Raw genomic sequence first — 14,461 nt, forward strand, 5'->3', positions numbered from 1 at the left:
TGCAAAACCGATCACGCGTTCTGTCGCAATCGATCCATAAATCGAACAGAACGTATCCTGTCCCATAATTTGAGATTCATTAAATAAAAGGAGAAATAGCAAAGTCAAAGTGGTTAGTTTTCTGAGAACCGTGACGCACCTGTCAAGGGTGCGTCGTAATGTGTCCCTTTTCCATGGTTTAATTGCTTTCCTCGCCCTTTTATGAACTGTTAAACTAACTAAATCTGATTGTTCGATCACGCCTAGTAAATATGATATTTTTGGGAAATTGGATCATCATGCTAGGTCCCTTAAAACAATCTAAATCAGATAATCGCGCTCGATCTAGTACTATATGTTGCATATTGTTAAAATCAACTCAGGTTAGTTTAATAGTTAACGCATGTCCCTTCAATTATTTATGCTGAGCTAGTAAGGATATCCTGCCTCTGGAGTTATCGAAGAGCGAGTACTCCTCTCGGTAGTTACAGTCCCCCGAACCCTCAATCTCTACCCTGCGGGTGTACGTTGAGCGATCCCCACCACCAGGGAGCACAAGGGAACCTACGGCCGTCGTGGTCAAACATAATTGCACTCCCTTTATGTCACGATAACCGGGTTTTGTCAGTTTTTCTCATTGTCATTAAAAACTGAATGGCGACTCCTATATTACTAGTCGATTGGGTGTAAACTCACAGGAAATCCAATTACACTTGATTTGACAAAAAGAAGCGTCACACCCACGAGGGACGAGGTCACGCATTAGCCTCGTGCTTTTTCGACCCCCTCACATCAGAACATGAGCGATTATGCCTGCTCGTTTGAGAATTAGTTCGCTTTGATACTAGCTAAACGTCGCACCGTAAAAGGAGGCTATAAAAGCAGTTATTGGGCGTACTATGAATCAAAGTGAGTGTTCATAGATTGCAAGAATGGATTTTCCTCCTATCTTTGATAGGATATGGTGTTGTTGTGTAACAAGGCCTCTCGGAGAGTTAGATACTGTAAAATGCATGGCCGTGCTCAGAATGGTTAGGCTTAACCTTCTGCAAAAGTTTGACAGTTGAACTCTGTAATCCGAGAAACACTTCTGGACCTAATAAGGATGGCTTGGATCTTACCTTATGTTCAGTAAGTAACACTAAGCGACAAAGGAATGTGGATGCACACTTGTCTGAATGACAAGTGGGAGATTGAAGGAAATATGTCCTTCACCCAAGGTGCATTAAGTCTAATACCAAGGTTCAGATTAATTGCGAACAATTAATTCAGTGAGATCAAGTGATCGGAACAGCTAGCTGGAGCAATGCTTCCGATCAGTGAGTTATAATGGATATTGAAATCACAACTTACTCTTGACTGAACCTACAAGGTCACACCAATGACACGTAACAGATCACCGGATTAAATGAATCGGAAATTCATTTAATAGCTTTTCGGGAATTAGTTGGAAACGTATTATACGATACGACCTTTGTCGGAATCGTATATCGTATCGCGAATATTAGTAAGCTGGGCGACACGAATAAATCGTATCGTACGACGGTGATTCGTTGTATACGAAACGATAAATAATATATCGGAAATATATTAAATCGCGAATACGAAGGGCATCGGAGTTGCCGGCCCGTCGAGCCAAGCACGTAAGCGTGCAAGGTCCAACGAGCCAGCAAGCTCGCGAGCAAGCAAGGCAAGCCCATTGGGCGCGAGCACGCAACAACAAGCATTAGCGCACAGCACGACGAGCGAGCAAGGCCCACAACCCATCTGCTCGGCGCGCGCGCTGTGGGCTTCGGCCTGCAGTGTGTCGCTGGGCGCGGGCGTGTGTCCGTGTTGCTTGGCTCGCACGGCTTGCTAGCCGGCCTTGCTTCTTGCTTGGTCGGTTAGTAAGGTTAATGATATAACCTTACAACCTTGTTTCCAACACACACACAATTCATACACTCAAACCCTAGAGACACAGAGAACCCTAATTCTCTCTGTGCCTCCAAAGTGAGTTCTTCCCAAAAGAAAAGTATCTTGATCAATTGTCTAAGCTACGATTATCAAGACGGATTTGGTCGTGTCGGTGAACCAAGTAGAGGAACGACAAGTGGAGTTCTTTGTTCGTGTTCGTTGACAGATTATTGTGGAAAACACGCTTCGAATGTAAGTTTGCTTAATCTGTGCTTTATACATGTTTCCTGGCTTTGGGGATTGTTCCGCACATGTTATTATGTTTAACTGTATTCCCCTACAACGCAGACCGTATTTAACTATCCTAAATGGCCATACTAGTCACTTGGAGTACCTGCATTACATAAAATATACATTCTATGCATTCACCCATTCGTGTGCTAAAACGAATGGCCCATATAAATATGCAAGTATTTACGTGAATTAATTAAAATTCATGTTCACATAAACGCGTCTTAAAAGATTAATCAATTTCCAAATTATTAATCCTTAGACTTTATTCTAATTAAAATTAAATTTAATTAAAATAATGCGACCTACGAAAAATAATTAAAAATAATTATTTCATTTTAATTTTATTTAGTGGCTCCCACTCAAACCAATAATTATTCCGGATAATTAATTATGAAATATTAAATTAAAACTCGCGGCCCGGCCCAAGCAAATAAAATATTAAAATTAAATATCCCGTTAGCCCAAATTAATGTAAATATACGAAGCCCAACGAAACAAACAATTTTCAACGAAAAAAGTCCAATTACGTAGTTGGGCTAGGCTTGCGCCCAGCCCAATGCCCTTGCGTGTGGCCTACGAGGCGCACGAGCAAGCTCGCACACCTCCAGGCCTTCGCGCGCGCGCGTGCCCTCAACTATCGCTGCCCCTGCACTGCGTCGTTGTGCCTTCGTGCGCTGGACGTGCAGGCCTTGCGCCTTGCTACGTCGCAGCCCCCGCAAGCAATGGCCTGCCCCTTTCTTCGCCCAGCGCGCACGAGGCACGCAGCACGCTTGCTGCTGCCCGTGTCGCTGCGGCTCGGCCATCGCGTAGCAGCCCGTATGGCTCGACGAGCCATACGTCCACCACACTTGTGTTCGTGCCTTTGGTTCGTGATACGGACCAACTCAATTAAAAATAAATTTAATTTCACGAACTTGCATTAATTTTATTTTTCAAAAAGTTACGATTTTTATTTTCGAAAAACAACGATTTTTAACGATTTAATAAACTCCAACGACAATCCAATTTCGTAAAATTATTAAATCAAGGCTAACATTACTCAAACTTTTAAGAAAGAACGAATCAACATTACAAATTTGAACTTTTAATTAACAAAATCCGAAGCTTTAAATCGTTCATTAACATTTAAATTTCAGATTTTTAATAATTAGGTTTAAGTGCGATTAAAATTAACGAAACCATTCAAAATTTTAATCCAATAATTTTTAAAATTAGCCACTGACCCATGAAATTATATCCCCTTTCCCAATTAATCGAATTATTAAACCAAAATTAATTAAAATTCAATTAGGGTTTCAAATTTTATGAATTGGGTAAAGGCAAAATTAGGGTTTATACTTATCGGAAAAATCTGAAATGTTTACCAAAGATCAAGAATATACCCAGAACGATTGTGTCAAAATTTCAAGCAATTCCGAGTAGTTTAGGTTGACCTTTTAATTGAATTACTTCTTGACACTTTTAATTTTTAATAAAAAATTAACAAAAACGCCCAAAAAACGACACTTCGAGGCCTGTTTTTACAATTCCGTTCGCATGAGTTGATCTTAGAAAATCCTTTTTGATTTCGTTTAAAAATCGTTTAAAACTCGAAAAAACGAATATTTTTGATTTCAGAACAGCCAACTACGCAATTCATCCAATAATTCGTAAAAATTCCGAAAAATCTACAAAATATCCAAAATTTTCGACAGATGCAAAAACAAATAAATCATGCTAAAAGATGCTTTGAATACATAAGGCTCATGATACCACTGTAGGGGAATACAGTTAAACATAATAACAAGTGCGGAAACAATCCCCAAAGCCAGGAAACATGTATAAAACACATATTAAGCAAACTTACATTCGAAGCGTGTTTTCCACAATAATCTGTCAACGAACACGAACAAAGAACTCCAGTCGTCGTTTCTCTACTTGGTTCACCGACACGATCAGATCCGTCTTGATTATCGTAGCTTAGACAATCGATCAAGAGTTTGTGCTTTTGGCATGAATACACTTTGGAGGCCTAGAGAGAATTAGGGTTCTCTGTTTTCTCCTAGGGTTGTGTGTAAACTGAATTGTGTTGTGTTATGTTGGAAAAAGGGGTTAGAAGGTTATTTACATAACCTTACTAACCGACCAAGCCATAAGGCAAGGCCGGCTAGCAAGCCCGCGCAGCATCACACGGACACGCACAGCGAGCTGGGCCGTGGGCCGCGTTGCTGCTGCTGTATCGTGGTCTTGGCCCGCGCGCGCACACAGCTGCTCGGCCATGGGCCAGCGCTGCTGTGTCGCCTTGCTTGCTTGCCTAGCGCGCGCGCCCATGGGCCTTGAGTGCTTCGTGCACTCGGCTCGTGGGTCGCTCCTCGTATCCGCGATTTAATATATTCCCGATATATTATTTATCGTTTCGTATACGACGAATCACCGTCGTACGATACGATTTATTCGTGTCGCCCAGCTTACGAATATTCGCGATACGATATACGATTCCGACAAAGGTCGTATCGTATAATACGTTTCCAACTAATTCCCGAAAAGCTATTAAATGAATTTCCGATTCATTTAATCCGGTGATCTGTTACGTGTCATTGGTGTGACCTTGTAGGTTCAGTCAAGAGTAAGTTGTGAGTTCAATACCCATTAGAACTCACTGGTCGGAAGCATTGCTCCAGCTAGCTGTTCCGATCACTTGATCTCACTGAATTAATTGTTCGCAATTAATCTGAACCTTGGTATTAGACTTAATGCACCTTGGGTGAAGGACATATCTCCTTCAGTGGGGACAGGTGACTGAATTTCCATGATGTTATTTTCCTTGCTATATTCTCATGCATGAAGTCGAATAACTGGGAGGAGAGGCCATCAGCATCTATTGGGCAACCCAGGTAAGTCCCCATTTTTACCTCGGCTGACATATCGAGTGATTGTTTCAGAGTTGCTTTTACCCCTAGGGGTGTGTTCGGTGAGAAGATGGCGAAGGATTTTGGAAGGCTGATGACCTCTCCCGAGATGATGCAAAATTCGTCAAGGGTCGATTTGAGTACTTCGCACCCATATTTGTTGGTGGACATGAAAAATAATGCATCGTCGGCAAAAAAATAGATGGGTGAGTTCCGGGCCTCCACATGAGACCTTAATCCCTTTCCATAACCCTGTTGAATTTAGGTGTTGGTGTAATACCTCGTATTTTTATAATATTTATAAGTATATTTTATTATATTTATAAAGCATTTTACGATTTATTAGCATTTAAATAATATTTAAATGTATTTTATTTAATGTATTTTAATTAATTAGAATATTTATTATTTTAATTAATTACGAAACGAATTTAATTCTTGAGTCGGGAAATTAAATGAGTTGCAAATGATTTTTAAAGCTTCGGGTTTTAAACAAAAAGTCCAATTCGTTTTATTAATCGAGCCCAATCCAAAGAGTTTAATTTAAATCCTAAGCTAGCCCAATTCATTTAATTCCTAAGCCCAACTCAAATATCCTAAGCCTAGCCCATCAAGGGATTAGGGAGCCTATAAATAGGACTCCCCCATCATTAAATGAGCCCCTAAAATTCATAAACCCTATTTTTGCTTTGCTTGCCCAACACTCCGCTTTCCTCTCCTCTTTGCTCGGCTCGTCCGCACGCTGCACGGCCCTCGTGCCCTCGTGCTCGTGCCCTCCTGCTGTTGCGTCGCTACTACTCGACCTCACACCCCAGCGCACAGCGCCCCTGCTCCCTCGTCCCTCTCGCGCGCCTAGCGTGCTGCCCTGCCCTGCTCCCTCGCGCCCCAGCGCGCGCGTCCCTCTCTGCTCTCTCGCCCCCCAGCGCGCGCGTCCCTCTCGCTCGTGCCCTCGCGCACAGCGCTGCACCCACACTCTCTCTCTCCTTCGTGCCCAGCGCGCGCGCGCCCCTCTCCCTTGCTCGCGCCTGTTGCTGCTCGTCGCCCCTTGCTGCGCGCACACACACGGACGTGTGTGTGTGTGTGTTGTTCGTGTTTTTTTTTAATTTCTTTTTTCGCCCAATCACATTAATTCGTGGTTGTTCCGTGCTATAGGCCGGATTGGTATAATTCTCTTCTTCCTTACCTATTCTATTTAAATTCCGTATTTTAAATTATTATATTAATATTGTTTTGAGTAATTAAAATGCTGGGAACCGATTATGAATACCGTGGTTTGAGGATTTGTGTGTTGTGATTCATTAGGTTTGTTTTAATTATTAAAGGATGAATTTTCAGATTTGTTTATTGAATAAAGCATTGATTTTTATGATAATAAACTAGTGTTATTGGGATTTTCAAGTTAGGATTTTAACCTAGACCTAATGAGTCAATTGATTAGCATAATTAGGTGATGATTTTAATTATGATAATCAATTATATTTTCAGATTTGAATAAAGGTTTAAAGTGTTGATTTTTATTGATTTTAAAGGCGGAAAAAGTATGTTTTCGTACTAGGGATTGATTTTGCAAATTGAGACGATTTTATTATTGAAAAACAATTGAATTCTAAAGTCTAAAGGAGGTTTTAAATTTTATAAAATTGCTGGAAATTTAATGAACATGGAAATAATTTAAGTTTCATTATTTTGATGATAGGAGGTGATTTCTAGTTGAGTGCTCGTTATTGCAAAGTGGCCCCTACGCTTAGGTATTCAAGGTACGTACAAGTCTAGGGCGACCACACCTTTTTGTCAATGACATTACATGATTGTTGATGATGTGAATTACATTATGTGGAATCATGTTTATTTTGGTGAACGAGCATGTGATTTGTGATGTTGGATTTATTGGATTAATTGTTGAACAAGCATGTTGAAATTATTATGAGTATGGATTTCATTGTCAATCATGTTGTTCAATATTTATGCATGTATGGTTTATTTCACATGCAAGGGATGGATTATTTATTTGTATGCTATTGTACGGGATGTCTATCATACTTTGAGCCAATTATTCGTACCTCGTTGTACTATTTATTTTACCACATGTGAAGGGTTAGCTCACGTAAGCCACCGCACATGTAGGGTTCAGTTGGGAATATTATATGAAATGAATTAGGATTTGTCGTGCAAGGGCACAACCCTCATGTTAATGTGCATGATGTGGAGTCTCACTTTGGTGAGGAGGAACATGGTAGTAATTTCACAAGCGTCTTGCCTTGTTGATCACAACTCCTAAAGCATTTAAAATAACATTGTTTTGGTTGTTGTTTATTAATTGTATGTGTGCATGTTGGTGAGTCTTGAGTTCGCCTTTAATAAAATATTAATAAACGTAAAGTGCAACCGGAACAAGCTTCAAAACTCTTGGAACGTATATACCTTGAGTATGAACAATGGGGGGAGTCTTGCCGGAAAGCTCGTACTCCTACTAATGATACAAGACGTTGTTTCTTTTATATTATGCGCAGGAATTCCGTCGGTATGGCCCGACACTCGGTATGGCCCGATTTTATTATTTATTCTTTGGTGTATGGTTGGCTCCTATCACCTTTCCTTTATGGAACTTTCTTTTGGCCCGTTCAAAGCTTATTCTAATTAAATTGTGAGTCAAGAGTCGAGTCAAGAGTCGAGTCTTGTATTCACAAGGGATGGTTTATTATTATATGGCTTTTGCATGTTGATTAGTACTTAGTGAGTGATGCATGTTTTAGTTTCATTTACTCTATGCTTCTAAGTACTCAGCTTTTGCTGACTACGTGCTTTGTGTGTTTTGGTCATGGCCTTTGCCTTAATGACCCTATGATGATCTATCATTTGCACTTGCATTGATGGGGAGTAGAATAAAATAGCAGGTTGGTAGATCGGAAACATGTGGCTTGGGATGATCGAGAGAGTTGCATGTTTTCGTACTTTGAAACTATTTAACTTTATTTTAATTATGTTTGAAATGTTTGAACTATTTATGTTTGGGATTTTGGGCCGTTATGGTTCCAAATTGTAGGAGGCCTCAATTTTACATTAACACAACTACAAATCCCGCGCTTTTTCGTCGCTTTTTGAACCATTTTGTGACGCTTTAATGCGTCGCGAAATTTGTCCTCGACGATTTTTGAAAGCGTCGAGAAAAAGTGAGTCGAGAATTTTTCTCGACGCTCTTTTGTCGTCGATGGTTTGGACGATTTTTGGTGTCCTCATTTTTTGCTTGGCGTCGAGAATCTTGACGCTTTTTGACGACCATATATATATTTTTGGCGTCGGGACTATCCAGTTTCCCGCTTCCTAAAACATTTACCAATTTATTATTCTCGACGCTTAAAAGCGTCCAGAAATTTTGTTGGCCAGAATTTTAAATCTGCCTGAGCCCTCTATCACAACATCAAAAGGCGACCAAATTTTTTTTGTATGACTTTTTTTTTCACCTTTATATCTATATTTAATATAATAAATTAACTTTATTCATCATAAAATTAAAGTAACAAGAACAATGAAACCTGAATTTTGAATAATTGGTCTTCAATCAACGTAACATTAAAAATACTTACAAAATCTAGAAGTACGTAATACGTTAAAATCCATAGTACATGATAAAGTTACTAACATGTTACTAACTAAATAGTCCAAAACATAACAAAAAGCACAAATTGTATCTACCAAACCGAAGAACTAAATCCTAGAAAAACTAGGATCTAAGGTGGTAGTAGCTTATAAGCTCAAGTGTCATGGCCTTCATTCTCATGTCGCTCCTCATCACGTTGAACGATCTTCAAAGAAAAAACAAAATGAAATAAGCATGAGTTGGAAATCCAAATCACCCGTCATCGAAAATCAACCAAAACAACAACGAAACAATAAATGTTAACTCTAACAAAAGACGAGGGTTGATTCCCTTCTTATCAACTTGTCAACTTCATAGTTCATACGTACATTTGATAAAAATAAACCAGATATACCCCTGCAAATACACTATATAAACCTATTGTTTTAAATTCGAATGGTTAAATCTCCCTTGTATAAAACCCTGATCAAGCTATCATAAACATTTACTCTTTTCTACACAAATCATGATATACAACATAACTCGCATTTTCATTGCTTGACTGGTGTACAGTCAGATTCAATCAGTATCAGCTATACCAGTTTCATTTTTTCCTAGCTTCTGGCCGCAAAGAACACTCATACAAACTAGGGCTAAATTCATGATTCTTACATAATAAGCTTGTTGGTTTGCAAAGCTATTAGAACTGGATATGTGAGATTAAGTTTAGGATTCTCGAGCTTCTTTTCCACCGTTCTGACAGATTATGCACTCATATTCAAACCCAATAATTAAGAAAGTAAGTAGTCTTTATCACATAATTAAGAAAAATCAATCAAACAAGCAGAAGATGAGGAATAGACCTACAGAACTAGGAGATGTTGTTCAAGGATAGCTTGGTCGTTAAACTGGCTCAACCAAGCACCTGAAAAAGATACACACACTGTATAAAGTGAAGCTTCACAGTAAACATAGCTGGCCAGAATAGAGTAGGGCCTGATGATCAGAGCACCTTAGTAACAGAAATAACATAACATTAGCATACTAATTCAATTACAAACTAGAGTTGAATATAACGTGAAAGAATACACTTCTAAGTGCTTATATTTGCCAAAATAAACTAATGAGATTATAACATTGGCTTCAACAAAAAAACAAACATGATGCTGAACGATGCGATTTCTTAGCAACAAACTATCATATATACTTCAAGTACAAACTAGGGATGATTAAGAATTTAACACCATTAATAAATAAGAGATGAGGCTCATTCAGATCCCAAAACATTAAAACCTACACTTTTAAGTTATATTACTTCGTAGTTGACAACATAAACTTCAGAGATCTACATTAGTTTCAGCAAAGCAACTTATAAACATCAGGCCTACTCTGCCTGGAACCAAAATGTAACCAAGAAAAATACCATCATCAACATATAAGGTCAGGAATAGACTTTCTAAGTAGGACACACTAGATCTTGTTTCCGATGAAAACAAGAGTCAGCACAACTTTAGCTCCAACGATGCTTTCAGTAATTAGTCAGTATCTATTCACTTGGTAAACAAAGTAGATAAGATTATAAAAATAAGGGAATTATTGTATGGTTCACTTGTGAAATTAATTCTTACTTTTGTGAATTTATATTTGCTTACATGTAAGCAATACAAGTTTTGGCCAAACTCTTGTTTTCCTGATGCTGCTTATTATTTAAAAGATGATCTCTTAAGCCCCAAAAGATGCTATCCAAGTGGTCGGAAAAATTGCAAAGGCAACAGGTTCAGTCACGTCTAATAGTGTGTAGGTACTTGGAAGCCAATATTGTTGTCAGTATTGGTCTTAGGGTAAGTGAAAAACTAAGAAGTAGGTTCAGTTCCTTCATTAGCCTTAGTTTCGTGCTTTTGTAATGCTGAAATGTTGCTTTTATCAACCAATTATATTTAAGATACGAAGACCACATACTAGCCTTGCACTAGGTAATATGGCCAAGGAGTGTATTCAATCAATCATAAATTCAGTAGCTTTAACTGTAAAAAAGCATAAATAAACAAATTCCATAACAAATAAATCAATTAATAAATCCAGAAGCTTAACATTCATAAAATAATTATACCAAGTCAAGACTAAGTAAAGGCTCAAAATATGACAAAATTAACATAAATTCACCCATCTATAAATTATTAATTTTGCAAATCACACATTTATACAAAAGTAAATATCAATGAGAATTGAAGGGATGAACAGAATAGGACATGCAATAGTTTAGGGGTTACCTCAGAAATCCGAGTACAAGAATGAGAAATTGAGTGAAATCACAACCGAAAATGAATAAGATAGAAACCCCGAGGTTTTCCGCCACTGTAACACGTGAAGGGTGACTAGAGGAAGAAGATAAAGAATTCAACGTAGGATTGAAAATATTAGATTATATTTGAGAAAATAATAATAATAATAATAATAATAATAATAATAATAATAATAATAATAATAATAGCAACAATAATTTAAAAAAAAGCACCAAAGAAACATTCGAAGAATGTGCAACAAACCTGAAGAAAATGGCGAAGAGAGAATTGACTTTCGTACATCACATAACTTTCGTACACCCAGGTGACTTGACTAAACTATCCAATCAGTAAAGAGAGGCGCAATAGAAATCTTGGTAAAATGAAAAGGACTACATTGAGCCATTGAGGAGAATCAAGAGATTACTGAACAATGTTATTGTATGTCAACATTGAGCCATTATTGAGATAAGTGAAATAAAACAAAAATAATTACAGGAAGAAGACATCAGTTTGAAATAATTCATGGCAACAACTCATGGTAAATCATGTAATTCATTGGGGGACTTATCATATAAGCCCTCAAACTTACCGAAATAATTTTCCGACAGGCTTTAACAAAGAACACCCGGATTTACCCTTCTGGTGTGAATTGTGTTCTGATGATGGTGCATGGGAGAAGCCAACTCTTCAGCCTTATGTGCTCTGTCATGTCAGCAAGAGTTCTTTAGTGGATCATGTCCAACACAAATGAAAAAAGAGTTTACCTCAAGTAACTCAAGTAAACCAGCAAAAACAAACACACAAATACGAAGTTTTAGAAAAGTAGAAGAATAAAGTATTAAAGCTACCATCTAAGGAAGTTCCAATCAGTTTAGGAATGTTTCCTAAAGCCCCATCAATTTCAGCAACTATTTAAAGAAGTGATCAAATGCAAAAGAATTTAGTGATAATAAATTAGAATAATTACCCTTATGTGTTCCATTCCAAAGACTTATTGTGCACAATCTACAACCTCAGCTCATGCATGAACTTTACCTACAAATTGAATAATTCTCCAGTAAGAGCTTTAAGCGTTAGTGCCTGGTTACATTTTGTATTTTATATTATATATGAAACATTTATTTCACCTAAAGTCATGAATATATTCACCATAAGACTATATATTGGTCAAATAAAACATCACTACTCCTACTTGCGAGTTGAGGCTGCCAGATAAATAAATACAACTGGAATAGACTTGTCAAATATTGGAAAAATGTTGGTGCACATTTCACTATAGAATATTGGAATAACATTCTGTTTGATTCAATAGGGTGTTAAACCCAACATGATTATATTTATCTAAAGGACAAAAAGATCATTAATGTAGAGTGAGGAAACAAACCATAAGCATCTAAAACACTCTCAATCTAGCATGTATTTCAATTTTATCTAGAAATATACCCTTATACTCCCTCCGTCTCGGAATACTCGCATCGCTTTCCTTATAAAACCGTCCCGTAATACTTGCACCGTTTCTATAACTGGTATTTTCTAATTTTATATTGTTTCTCTCACTTACCTAAGGTCCCACTTGTATTTCTAACATTAAAAAAATCACCCACTCCCACCACCCTTAAAAAGTTGACACATTGCCCACTAACTATATTTAAAAATACTCAATATCAACTAACATCTAATTAAATAATAAGTCAATTAAATTGCCATAAACTATATGCCGGTCAAACCGGTGTGAGTATTCCGGGACGGAAGGAGTATTTCGCAAGGACAATTTATAAAATATATACAAGATATGATATTGCATTTAACATGTGACCCTTAGTCCATATACAAAAATTCGTTAAATTGCCTTCAAATTTTATTCACAAGTATGCAAGTTAAGTTAAGGAAACCAATAAATCATATCTTGCAATCAGACTACCAATAAAAGAAAATTTATTGTAAAGACACGACTAAACCACATATCTCCTAACAGATCGCCTACCAATAAAGGTTATGGCAGAATGTATATCAACAACTTTTATTGGAGACTACGGTAAGGAGATTGAAGCTGCAACATGTCACAACTATACAAGCATGTTTATAATCACTCAATTTTTATGTCATCACGAGCACTAGGAGAAATATGCTAGCTTTTTGTTTCTTACTTCACAAGTTTTAGTTTAGGGAATATTACCTTCTGAGATTTACCACATTTCATCTTCAGCAAAACAACTACTAACATCAGGCATAGTCTGTCTGCAACCAAAATTCAAAAAGAAAAACACCATCATGAACATATAAGGTCGATATTAGATTGTCTAACTAGGACACACTAGATCTTGTTTCCGAGAAAAATAAGAGTAAATACAGCTTTGGTCTTCAATGATACTTTATTCACTTGATAAACCAAGTAGATAAGATTATAAAATCAAGGGAATCTGATACCTTAAAAACTATGAATAAGCATAAATAAACAAATTCCCTAACAAATCAATCAATCAATAAATCCAAACGCTTAACTTTCATAAAATAATAATAGCAGGGGTGATGCAATGCCTCCAAGATATCACTTCATTCACCTATCTGCCTCCTTAGTTTCAGAGCAGGGATGAAGAAAAAACCCGAGATCTCATTCAAAATTTTGCTTCATTCGAAAGTAAGGGTCAAAATTTATAAAAAATTGACATAAATTAACCCATTTTTACATAATTAATTCCGGAATTCACATGTTTCTACAAAAGCAAATATCAATGAGTTTGCAAGGAATGAACAGAACAAGAACAGCACCGACTCAACAGGGGGAAGGGAACTACAATATTTTAGGTTTACCTTTAAAATTCAAGTACTAAGAAAGAGATATTGAATGAAAGAGCAATTAAATCTGAAGAAACTCCGATTGGGTTTTCCGCATAAATACTAAAAAAAATATCAGATAATATTTAACAACAAAAAGCACCAAATAAACGTAGGAAGAAGGTGCTAAAAACCTGAAGACCAATGGAAAAGAGAGAACAGAGAATCTTCTTTCATGGGATTTACAGATGGAAATTTTTAGGGTTTGAGAGGAAACATGGGATGAGAGACAATGGCGAGCGGTTTCTCCGAAATTCTTCCAAATTTTTGAGAATTGGCCTAAACTTGCGGATATTGATCCGTATTAAAATTTCACGCAACAGCACGTGAAATACACGTGTGTTCTGGACGCTGAACGGTGTCGTCAAAACCCTAGGCTCCAATAAGCGTCGCCAAAATACGCGAACTTTTTTCCACCGAGCGCTTAGACCTAGGGGTCGACCTCTCAGCGTCCAAAAAGCACGCCTTTTGTAGTAGTGTAATTATGTTTTTAAAAGTTAGTTGACATTTAATTCCGCTGCGTAATTCTGGTAATAGCCTTAACCGTTATCACGGTGGCGGTAATACTTTAGTAATTCCTTTATTTTAAGTTGGAAAATGGTTTTATAAAAGCAAGGAATTATTAGGGTGTTACAGTTGGATCTTTCGGGAAAGAATCTCCATACACAATATGAAGATATACGACGATAGTGGATCGCCTTGTCGTA

General features: G+C 37.4%; 1 long non-coding RNA gene across 11 annotated transcripts; it reads right to left on the minus strand.

Annotated features, from left to right (window-relative positions):
* Nucleotides 1-8,584: 8,584 nt before the first annotated feature.
* Nucleotides 8,585-14,147, minus strand: LOC130459244 (uncharacterized). 11 transcript variants are annotated; one of them, XR_008918507.1, is made up of 7 exons: nt 13,889-14,145; nt 13,096-13,157; nt 11,887-11,954; nt 11,181-11,621; nt 10,905-10,989; nt 9,498-9,559; nt 8,585-8,860 (listed from the first exon to the last, which is right to left on the minus strand). It is a non-coding gene; the product is annotated as an uncharacterized lncRNA (long non-coding RNA). The 11 variants fall into 11 exon arrangements; XR_008918502.1 differs by having other exon boundaries at nt 10,905-11,009; nt 13,889-14,142; XR_008918504.1 differs by having other exon boundaries at nt 9,498-11,342; nt 11,509-11,621; nt 13,889-14,147.
* Between the last annotated feature and the right edge of the window lie 314 nt (nt 14,148-14,461).

Source organism: Spinacia oleracea, chromosome 4, assembly GCF_020520425.1.
Source record: "Spinacia oleracea cultivar Varoflay chromosome 4, BTI_SOV_V1, whole genome shotgun sequence".
NCBI classification, from domain to species: domain Eukaryota; kingdom Viridiplantae; phylum Streptophyta; class Magnoliopsida; order Caryophyllales; family Amaranthaceae; genus Spinacia; species Spinacia oleracea.